Here is a 12445-nt window from a genome sequence, read left to right on the forward strand (position 1 = left end):
GCTTTGCAATTTTATGAGGTCCCATTTATCGATTCTCAATCTTACAGCACAAGCCATTGCTGTTCTATTCAGGAATTTCCCCCCTGTACCCATATCTTCGAGGCTTTTCCCTACTTTCTCCTCTATAAGTTTCAGTGTCTCTGGTTTTATGTGGAGTTCCTTGATCCACTTATATTTGATATCAGTACAAGGAGATAGAAATGGATCAATCCGTATTCTTCCACAATATAACTGCCAGTTGTGCCAGCACCACTTGTTGACAATGCTGTCTTTTTTCCATTGGATGGTTTTAGCTTCCTTGACAAAGATCAAGTGACCATAGGTGTGTTGGTTCATTTCTGGGTCTTCAATTCTATTCCATTGGTCTACTTGTCTGTCGCTATACCAGTGTCATGCAGTTTTTATCACAATTGCTCTGTAGTACAGCTTTAGGTTAGGTCAGGCATGGTGATTCCACCAGAGGGTTTTTTTTTTCCTTTGAGAAGAGTTTTTGCTATCTTAGTTTATTTGTTATTCCAGATGAATTTGCAGATTGCCCTTTCTAATTCGTTGAAGAAATGAGTTGGAATTTTGATGGGGATTGCATTGAATCTGTAGATTGCTTTTGGCAAGATAGCCATTTTTACTATGTTGATCCTGCCAATCCATGAGCATGGGAGATCTTTCTATCTTCTGAGAACTTCTTTAATTTCTTTCTTTAGAGACTTGAAGTTGTTATCATACAGATCTTTCACTTCCTTAGTTAGCATCACACCAAGGTATTTTATATTATTTGACTATTGTGAAGTGTATTGTGCCCCTAAATTCTTTTTCAGCATTTTTTTCCTTTGTGTAGAGAAAGGCCATAGACTTGTTTGAGTTAATTTTATATCCAGCTACTTCACTGAAGCTGTTTATCAGGCTTAGGAGTCCCCTGGTTGAATTTTTAGGGTCACTTATATATACTATCATATGTTCTGCAAAAAGTGATATTTTCACTTCTTTCTTTGCAATTTGTATCCCCTTGGTCTCCTTTGTTGTCGAAATGCCCTGCCTAGGACTTAAAGTACTATATTGAATAGGTAGGGAGAAAGTGGGCAGCCTTGTGTAGTCCCTGATTTTAGTAGGATTACTTCCAGCTTCTCACCATTTATTTGATTTTGGCTACTGGTTTGCTGTAGATTTATCAGGTTTATATGTGGTCCTCGAATTCCTGATCTTTCCAAGACTTTTATCATGAATGTGTATTGGGCTTTGTCAAATGCTTTCTCAGCATTAAGGAGATGATCATGTGTTTTTTTTCTTTGAGTTTGTTCATATAATGGATTACGTTGATGGATTTCCATATATTAAACCATTCCTGCATCCCTGGAATGAAACCTACTTGGTCAGGATGGATGATTGTTTTGATGTGTTCTTGGATTTGGATAGCGAGATTTTATTGAGTATTTTTGCATCGATATTTATAAGGGAAACTAGTCTGAAGTTCTCTATCTTTGTTGGGTCTTTCTGTGGTTGAGGTATCAGAGTAATTGTGGCTTCATAGAATGAGTTGGGTAGAGTACCTTCTATTTCTATTTTGTGGAATAGTTTGTGCAGAATTGGAATTAGATCTCCTTTCAAGGTCCGGTAGAACTCTGCACTAACCCATCTGGTCCTGGACTTTTTTTTGGCTTTTTTTTTAAAGGACTGCTTCTATTTCTTTAGGTTATATGGGACTGTTTAGATCATTAATTTAATCCTGATTTAACTTTGGTACCTGGTATTTGTCTAGAAATTTGTCCATTTCGTCCAGGTTTTCCAGTTTTGTTGAGTATAGCCTTTTGTAGAAGGTTCTGATGGTGTTTTGGGTTTCTTCAGGATCTGTTGTTATGTCTTCTTTTTCATTTCTGATTTTGTTAATTAGGATGCTATCCCTGTGCCCTCTAGTGAGTCTGGCTAAGGGTTTATCTATCTTGTTATTTTTCTCAAAGAAATAGTTTCTGGTTTGGTTGATTCTTTGAGTAGTTCTTCTTGTTTCCACTTGGTCGATTTCGCCCCTGAGTTTGATTATTTCCTACCATCTACTCCTCTGGGGTAAATTTGCTTTCTTTTGTTCTAGAGCTTTTAGGTGTGTTGTTAAGCTCTAGTGTGTGCTCACTCTAGTTTCTTTTTGTAGGCACTCAACGCTATGAGTTTTCCTTTTAGAAATGCTTTCATTTTGTCCCATAAGTTTGGGTATGTCGTGGCTCATTTTCATTAAACTCTAAAAAGTCTTTAATTTCTTTCTTTATTCCTTTCTTGACCAAGTTATTATTGAGAAGAGTGTTGTTCAGTTTACACGTGAATATTGACTTTCCATTATTTATGTTGTTATTGCAGATCAGCCTTAGTCCATGGTGATCTGATAGGATGCATGTGGCCATTTCAATATTTTTGTATCTGTTGAGGCCTTTTTTGTGACCAATTATGTGTTGAGTTTTGGAGAAGGTACCATGAGGTGCTAAGAAGAAGGTATATCCTTTTGTTTTAGGACAAAATGTTCTGTAGATATCGGTTAAATCCATTTGTTTCATAACTTCTGTTAGTTTCACTGTGTCCCTGTTTAGTTTCTGTTTCCACAATCTGTCCAGTGATGAAAGTGGTGTGCTGAAGTCTCTCAATATTATTGTGTGTGGTGCAATGTGTGCTTTGAGCTTTACTAAAGTTTCTTTAATGAATGTGGCTGCCTTTGCATTTGGAGCATAAATATTCAGAATTGATAGTTCCTTTTGTAAGATTTTATCTTTGATGTGTATGAAGTGCTCCTCCTTGTCTTTTTTGATAACTTTGGGTTGGAAGTTGTTATTTTTAGATATTAGAATGGCTACTCCAGCTTGTTTCTTCAGACCATTTGCTTGCAAATTTGTTTTCCAGCCTTTCATTCTGATGTAGTTTCTGTCTTTTTCCCTGAGATGGGTTTCCTGTAAGCAGCAAAATTTTGGGTCCTGTTTGTTTAGCCAGTCTGTGTGGAGAGCTGTGCCTTGAGCAATTGCATGCGTGCTGTGAGCAATCGCCATTATAAGATGGTGCTGGCTTCCACTGTGCCTAACTAGTAAATAAGCCTTATGCGCAAGTGCAAGAGTGAAATCACGCCTAGTCACTGCCCATCTCGCGGCTAGTAATGGGTTGATGGGTGAGCAACGAATCAGGAGCTGTCACGCCACATCAGGTGCTGAAACGTCATGCTGCGGGCTATATAAGCAGCGCCATTTTCCCGGTTCGGGGTCTTCCCTCCTAATAAGTAAGCAATAAAAGCTTTGCCGCAGAAGATTCCGGTTGTCCTGAGTGTGTTCTTGCCAGCGGGGACAAAAGCTCGGGATAAGTCTGTTAGTCTATGTCTTTTTATTGGGGAATTGAGTGCATTGATATTAGGAGATATTAAAGAAAAATAAATGTTGCTTCCTATTATTTTTTTTTTTTTAGAGTTGGCATTCTTTTCTTGTGGCTGTCTTCTTTTAGGTTTGTTGAAGGATTAATTTCTTGCTTTTCTAGGGCTTGGCTTTCATCCTTATATTGTTTGTTTTTTCTGTTATTATTCTTTGAAGGGCTGGATTCATGGAAAGAATATATGAATTTGGTTTTCTAGTGGAATACTTTGGTTTATCCATCTATGGTAATTGAAAGTTTGGCTGGGTATAGTAGTCTGGGCTGGCTTTTGTGTTCTCTTAGTGTCCGTATAACATCTGTCCAGGGTCTTCTGGCTTTCATAGTCTCTGGTGAAAATTCTGGTATAATTCTGATAGGCTTGCCTTTATATGTTACTTCACCTTTTCCCCTTACTGCTTTTAAGATTATATCTTTATTTAGTGCATTTGTTGTTCTGATTATTATGTGTCGGGAGGAATTTCTTTTCTGGTCCAGTCTATTTGGAGTTCTGTAGGCTTCTTGTATTTTCATTGTCATCTCTTTCTTTTGGTTTGTGAAGTTCTCTTCTATAATTTTGTTGAAAATATTTGCTGGCCCTTTAAATTGAAAATCTTCATTCTCATCTACTCCTATTATCAGTAGGTTTGGTCTTCTCATTGTGTCCTGGATTTCCTGGATGTTTTGAGTTAGGATCTTCTTGCATTTTGTAATTTCTTTGATTGTTGTGCCGATGTTCTCTATGGAATCTTTTGCACCTGAGATTCTCTCTTCCTTCTCTTGTATTCTGTTGCTGATGCTTGCATCTATGGTTCCAGATTTCTTTCCTAGGGTTTCTATCTCCAGCTTTGCCTCACTTTGGGTTTTCTTTATTATGTCTAGTTCCCTTTTTAGGTCTAGTGTGGTTTTGTTCAATTCCATCACCTGTTTGGTTGTGTTTTCCTGTTTTTCTTTAAGGATTTGTAACTCTTTAGCAGTGTTCTGTATTTCTTCAGTGAGTTATTAAAGTCTTTTTAGATGTACTCTACCATCATCATGGGATACGATTTTAAATCCAGGTCTAGCTTTTCAGGTGTTTTGGGGTCCCCAGGACTGTGCAAGTTGGGAGTGCTGGGTTCTGATGATGGTGACTGGGCTTGGTTTCTGTTAGTAAGGTTCTTACGTTTGCCTTTTACCAACTGATAATCTTTGAAGTTAGTTGTTATAGTTGTCTCAGGTTATAACTTGTTCCTCTAGTGATTCTGCTAGCCTCTATCAGCAGACCTGGGAGACTAGATCTCTCCTGAATTTCAGTGGTCAGAGCACTCTCTGCACGAAAGGTCTCCTCGTGAAGGGAAGGTGCACAGATATCTGGAGTTCGAACCTGCCTGCTGGCAGAAGATGAAGGCCTGAAACAGGGCCTGTCCCAGAAGCTGTTAGCTTCTGTAGTCCACATTCTCACCTGCACAGACTAGTCTTGGAGAAATCTTGGAACCAAGATGGCTCCCTGAGGTGCTCTGGCAAAACCCTCCCTGGTAGGGCGAACACCTCTCCTCTGGCATGAAGTTGTCCAGATGTCTGGTGTCTGAAACCGTGTCTGTCTCAGAAACTCCGTGGCTTCTTCCTGTCTCAGAAGCTGTTAGAGTCTGTAGTCCATGCTCTTACCTGCGAAGACTTGTCTCAGTGGAATCCCACAGGACAGTGTCCTAATTGAGAAAGTCAGAAATGAAATGGGAGACATAACAACAGAATCTGAGAAATAAAAAAAAAAAAATCATCAGATGCTTCTACAAAAGCTTATATTGAACAAAACTGGAAAACATGGATGAAATGGACAATTGTCTAGATACATACAAGATACCAAAGTTAAATGAGGATCAAATTAACAATGTAATATTCCCATATCCCCTAAAAAAATAGAAACACTCAGTAATAGTCTCCCAAAGGAAAAAACCCCAGGACCTGATGGATTTAGTGCAGATTTCTATCAGACCTCCAAGAGGACCTAATTTCAATACCCCTTAAACTAGTCCACAAAATAGAAACAGAAGGTACTCCATGCAATTCATTTTATGAAGCCACAATTACTCTGATATCTAAACCACACAAAGACAAAACAAAGAAAGGGAACATCAGACCAATTTCCCATATGAATATAATGCAAAAATACTCAATAAAATTCTTACAAACAGAATCTAAGAAGAATCTAAGTACACATCAAAATGATCATCCATCATGATCAAGTAGGCTTCATCCCAATGATGGAGGGATGGTTCAATATACAGAAATACATCAATGTAATCAGCTATGTAAACAAACTCAAAGACAAAAATGACATGATCACCTCCATAGAGGCTAAGAAAGCATTTGGCAAAATCCAACACACATTAATGATAAAAGCCTTGAAAATATCAGGAATTCAACGCCCATACCTAAACACAATAAAAGTAATATACAGCAAACCAATAGTCAACATCAAACTAAATGGAGAGAAAATTGAAGCAATCCCACTAAAATCAGTCACTAGACAAGGCTCTCCACTCTCTCTCTACCTATTCAATACAGTACTTGAAGTCCTAGCCAGAGCAATCAGACAACAAAAGGATATTAAAGGGATACAATTTGGAAAGGAGGAAGTCAAAATATCACTGTTTGCAGATGATATGATGGCATTTATAATTGACCCCCAAAATTCAGCCGGAGAACTCCTAAAACTCATAAACAATTTCATTGAAGTAGCTGGATGTAAAATTAACTCTAACAAATCAAGTATCCTTTTTCTACATAAAAGATAAGTAGACTGAGAAACAAAGTAGGGAAACAACACCCTTCAAAATAGTCACAAATAATATAAAATAACTTTGTGTGACACTATTTAAGGAAGTCAAGTTCTGTATAATAAGTTCAAGTATGTGAAGAAGGAAATCAAAGATGATCTCTGAAGATGGAGATCTCCCATGTACATGAATTGGCAGGATTAATATACTAAAAATGGCCATCTTGTCAAAAGCAATTTACAGATTCAATGCAATTCATATCAAGTTCCAACTCAATTCTTCAGAGTTAGAAAGGGCAATTGAAAATTCATCTGGAATATCAAAAACAAAACAAAACAAAACAAAACAAAACAAAAACAACCAAACAAACAACCAAAAAAATGAGGATAACAAAAATATTTTCTTTTTTAAAATTTTTAATATTTTTTATTATGTATTTTCCTCAATTACATTTCCAATGCTATCCCAAAAGTCCCCCATACTGTCCCCCCACTTCCCTACCCACCCATTCCCATTTTTTTTGGCCCTGGTGTTCCCCTGTACTGGGGCATATAAAATTTGTGTGTCCAATGGGCCTCTCTTTCCAGTGATGGCCGACTAGGCCATCTTTTGATACATATGCAGCTAGAGTCAAGAGCTCTGGGGTACTGGTTAGTTCATAATGTTGTTCCACCTATAGGGTTGCAGATCCCTTTAGCTCCTTGGGTACTTTCTCTAGCTCCTCCATTGGGAGCCCTGTGATCCATCCAACAGCTGACAGTGAGCATCCACTTCTGTGTTTGCTAGGCCCTGGCATAGTCTCACAAGAGACAACTATATCTGGGTCCTTTCAGCAAATCTTGCTAGTGTATGCAATGGTGTCAGTGGCAAAAACTATTTTCAACAATAAACAAACCTCTGGTGGAATCACCATGACTGACCTCAAGCTGTACTACAGAGCAATTTTGATTAAAAACTGCATGGTACTGGTACAGCGACAGACAGGTAGATTCGTGGAATAGAATTGAAGACAAAGAAATGGACCCACACATCTATGGTTACTTAATCTTTGACAAAGGAGCTACAATCCTCCAGTGGAAATAATACAGCATTTTGAACAAAGAACTGGTATAACTGGCACTTGTCATGTAGAAGAATGTGAATTTATCCATTCTTATCTTTTTGTACAAAGCTCTATTCTAAGTGGATCAAGGAACTCCACATAAAATCAGAGACAATTATCTTATAGAGGAGAAAGTAGAGAAGAGTCTCGAAGATATTGGCACAAGGGAAAACTTCCTGAACTACAGAAATGGCTTGTACTGTAAGATCAAGAATTGACATATGAGACCACATAAAATTGCAAAGCTTCTGTTAGGCAAAGTATAATGTCAGTAAGACAACAAATGGCAAATGTCAACAAACAGATTGGGAAAAGATCTTTACCAATCCTAAATCAGATAGGGGACTAATATCCAATATATATAAAGAATTTAAGAAAATAGAGTCCAGAAAACCAAATAACCCCATTAAAAATGGGGTACAGACAGAGTTAAACACAGAATTCTCAATTGAGGAATACCGAATGGCTGAGAAACACCAAAAGAAATGTTCAACATCCTTAATCACCAGGGAAATGCAAATCAAAATAACCCTGAGATTCCACCTCACACCAGTCAGAATGGCTAAGATCAAAAATTCAGGTGACTGCAGATGCTGGGGAGTATGTGGTAAAAGAGGAACACTCCTCCATTGCTGGTGGGATTGTGAGCTGCTACAACCATTCTGGAAATCATTCTGGTACTTCCTCAGAAAATTGGTGGACATAGTACTATCTGAGGATCCATTAATACCTCTCCTGGACATTTACCCAGAAGACGTTCCAACTCGAAATAAGGACACATGCTCCACTATGTTCATAGCAGCCTTATATATAATAGCCAGAAAATGGAAATAACCTGGATGCCCCTCAACAGAGGAATGGATACAGAAAATGTGTTACATTTACACAATGGACTACTACTCAGCTATTAAAAACAATGAATTCATAAAATTCTCAGACAAATGGATGACTCTGGAGGATATCGTCTTCAGTGAGGTAAACAAATCTCAAAAAGAATTCACTTGATATGAACTCACTGATAAGTGGATATTAGCCCAGAAGCTCACAATACCCAAAATACAATTTGCAAGACATATGAAATTCAGGAAGAAGGAAGATCAAAGTTTGGATACTTTGATCTTTCTTAGAAGGTGGAACAAAATAACATGGGAGGAGTTACAGAGACATATTTTGGATCAGATACCATCCAGATACTGCCCCACCTGCGGATCTATCCCATAAAAAACCACCTATGCCAGACACTATGGCAGATTCCAACAAGTGGTTGCTGACTGGAGACTGGTATAACTGTCCTCTGAGCGGCTCTGCCAGTGCCTGACTAATACAGAAGGGGTGTTCAGTCTTCCATTAGACAGAGCACAGGGTTCCCAGTTGAAGGATCCAGAGTTAGTAACCAAGGAGCTGAAGAGGCTTACAGCCTTCTTGAAGGAACAACAATATGAACTAACCAGTAACCCCACAGCTCCCTGGGACTAAACCACCAATCAAAGAAAACACAGGGAAGGATTCGAGTGTGCATATGTAGCAGAGGATGTCCTGTTCAGTAATCCATGGGAGGAAAGTCTCATGGTCCTGTGAAGATTCTTTCCCCCAGTGTATGGGAATGACTGGGTCAGGAAGCATGGGTGGGTGGGACGGGAAGCAGGGGGAGGGAGGAGTGTATAGGGATTTTTGGAGAGTAAACTAGGATAGGGATAATCTTTGAAATGTAAATAAAGAAAATATCTAATAAAAACATAACAATTTTATAATAGTTGTATAATAACCTGAGGAAGGACTCAAGTCATCATATTTAATGTTAAGGGATTTAACTCCTTATCTATCATGCTGGCCACAAATGTTCGTTAAAGACATTGATTTCCTTACAAATGATTACAGGCTAAATCTATCAGTCTCTCATTTATGTGTAGCCAAAGGTAAACAAAAATCTTTAGGGTAATATTGGTTTTGTAGTTTACAACACAATTTGAATAAATGTGCAATAATGTTTTCACCCATTAAAATGCAGCATAATAAACGGGATGTGTTTAGAAATACCAAATACAGCATTCATCATATTCTATAAGTAATGTATCAAAAATTATCCCCAAATTTTAGATATCAAGTCATGTGAATTTTAGAAATGGAGGTGTCCAGATCATGAATGAAGTCTTAAGTCACTTCCTTAGCTGGATTCTTTTAATGTAACAAGTCATCATTTGTCCTCTTCATTAATCTAACAAAGGTTTCAAACCTTGATTTCCACATCCAACTCGTACTCTCCTGTTGACCTTTGCCATTTTCTGTTCTCCACTGGATCCTGCACTTACATGGTGACTAGAAAATATACAGGGACATATACTTAAATGTAAAAGAGAATAAGTAAATATTATTAAAATTCAAGATTGGAATATAGAATAAATGTTATTTTAGAGGAGATCAGTTATTAGAATACATTTTCTATATCCATTCCTCTTTTGAGGGGCATCCAGGTTCTTTCCATTTTCTGACTATTATAAATAAGGCTGCTATGAACATACTGGAGCATGTTTCCTTATTACAAATTGGAAAGTCTTCAGGGTAAATGCCCATGGGAGGTATTGATGGATCCTCGGTAGTACTATGTCTGCCAATTTTCTGAGGAACTACCAGACTGATTTCCAGAGTGGTTGTATCAGCTCTCAATCCCACCAGCAATGGAGGAGTGTTCCTCTTTTACCACATCCTCGCCAGCATCTGCTATCACCTGAATTTTTGATCTTAGCCATTCTGACTGCTATGAGGTGGAATCTCAGGGTTGTTTTGATTTGCATTTCCCTGGTGATTAAGGATGTTGAACATTCTTTTATGTGCTTATCATCCATTTGGTATTCCTCAGTTGAGAATTAGTTGTTTAGCTCTGTCTGTACTACATTTTAAAATGGGATTATTTGGTTTTCTGGAGTATAGCCTCTCGAATCTTTATATATATTGGATATTAGTCCCCTATCATATATAGGATTGGCAAAGATCTTTTCCCAATCTGTTTGTTGCTGTTTTGTCTTACCAACATACTGTGCCTAACAGAAGCTTTCCAATTTTATGAGGTCTCATTTGTCAATTCTTGATCTTACAGCACAAGCCACTGCTGTTCTATTCAGGAATTTTTCCGCTGGAAAATATCTTCGAGGTTTTTCCCTACATTCTCCACTACAAGTTTTAGTGTTTTTTACGTTTTTATAAGACACTATTTATTATATATATAAACATATATTTATATATTTTACATTATATATTATTATATATTTATATTATTTCTATATTATACTTTATATAGGTTATATGTTATATATTATAGTTAAATAATTATATATTTATATTATTTTTATATTAAATGTGTATATATTCTATATAAGACTTTAGTATATATATTGTATATATTGTATATAAGTCTTTATATGTTTATATATATTTTCTATTATACATTTATATTATTTGTATATTATAATTTTATATATTATATATTTTAATTATATAATTATAGAAGTATATATTTATATAATTTTATATTAAATATTTATATATATCATATAAGGGTAAGTTTTTATAAGCTTTTATAATTCACTATTGCCTATGCTAGCAACAGTTTCTGACAGGACCGTGATATAGCTGTCTCTTGTGAGGCTCTACCAGTGCCTGGCAAATCCAGAAGTGGATGCTCAGTGTCATCTACTGTATGGAACACAGGGCCCCCAATGAAGGAGCTAGAGAAAGTACCCAAGGAGCTGAAGGGGTCTGCAACCCTATAGGAAGAACAACAATATGAACTAACCAGTATTCCCAGAGCTTATGTGTTTAGCTGCATATGTAGCAGAAGATGGGATACTCTACCATCATTGAGAGGAGAGGCCCTTGATCTTGTGAAGATTATATGCCCCTGTAGAGGGGAATGCCAGGGTCTGGAAGCAGGAGTGGGTGGGTTGGGGAGCAGGGTGGTGAGAGTTTATAGGGGATGGTATTTGAAATGTAAATGAAGAAAATGTCTAATAAAATAATAAAAAATTAAAAAAGAATACATTTGTGAAGAATCCATTAAACGGGAGTTTGAATATCAAATCTTTCTTGAAACAATGCCATCTTCCACGAATTTTCAATGAGTAAAATGTAGATGTTAATGAAGAATGTGTTCCTTAAAGGGACAGTGCTAATGATCATATTTCTATGAAGACTGACTTAGGGAAGTGATTGTTTTGTTAATGCATTTTAGACCCATTTGGTTTCCCTTTATATAATGAGAATTAATAAATGTGAAATATTTAGTGTAGCCGCAAACACTCAATTGTCTGAAAATGTCATTTTCTAGAAAGCAGCGTAATTAAAGCATCTGGCTCTCATTCTGTTTTCCAGAATTTTCTGAGTCCAGGACCTCAATCAGAACTGCACACAGAGGGAAATCTCTGAAAGAAATTAGGTTCATGCAAATGTCAGTAGTTTTACTTATCCCTTCCATAACTACAATATGAATAGCATGTTGACATAGCTACAAGCTTATTTCATTGTATTTTTTATTTATTATTATTCAATATTTTTTTACAGTCTAGTGGTTATCCCCCTCCTGGTTTGCCCCCTGACTCTTCCTCATCTAACAACTCCTCCCCCATCTCCAAGATGATATCCCTACCTCCCCAACGCCCAGCCCTTCCCAATCCCTGGAGACTTAAGTCTCTCTGGGGTTAGGTGTGTCTCTCCCACTGATGCTAGACCAGGCAGTCTTATGCTGCATATTTGTTGGGGGCTTCACATCAGCTAGTGTATGATCTCTGGTTAGAGGCTCAATGTCTGAGAGATCTTGCTTGTCCAGGTTTGTTGAGAATGCTGGTCACCCTCCTCCTCAGCTTCTTCCCAATATTCCCAATTCATCCAGAGAGTCCCTGGGCTTCTGATCATTGTTGGATATAATATATTTTTATTTGACAGCAGAAAAGGAACATTTCCTCCTTAGACTATTGGCCAGTAGATTGAAGAACAGATGAAAAAAGTAAGTATTTTCTTATGTGTGTGCTCTTACTGGAAGTCAGAAAATATGTTCTGATTTCATCTTTGCTGATTATTTAGTTAGTCTGTGTTTCTCATTGATTATTTGATTTGGTAGATGGTTTTTATGTGTAACCCTGTCTTCCTAGATCTCATTTTTCTACACAAAGTGGTGGATTCAACTGCCTTATCAACATTTTTTGGCTGTTACCAGAGGGCCGTCTCCATGAAA

This window comes from Mus musculus, chromosome 7 (assembly GCF_000001635.26).
Source record: "Mus musculus strain C57BL/6J chromosome 7, GRCm38.p6 C57BL/6J".
In the NCBI taxonomy this organism is placed as follows: Eukaryota; Metazoa; Chordata; class Mammalia; order Rodentia; family Muridae; genus Mus; species Mus musculus.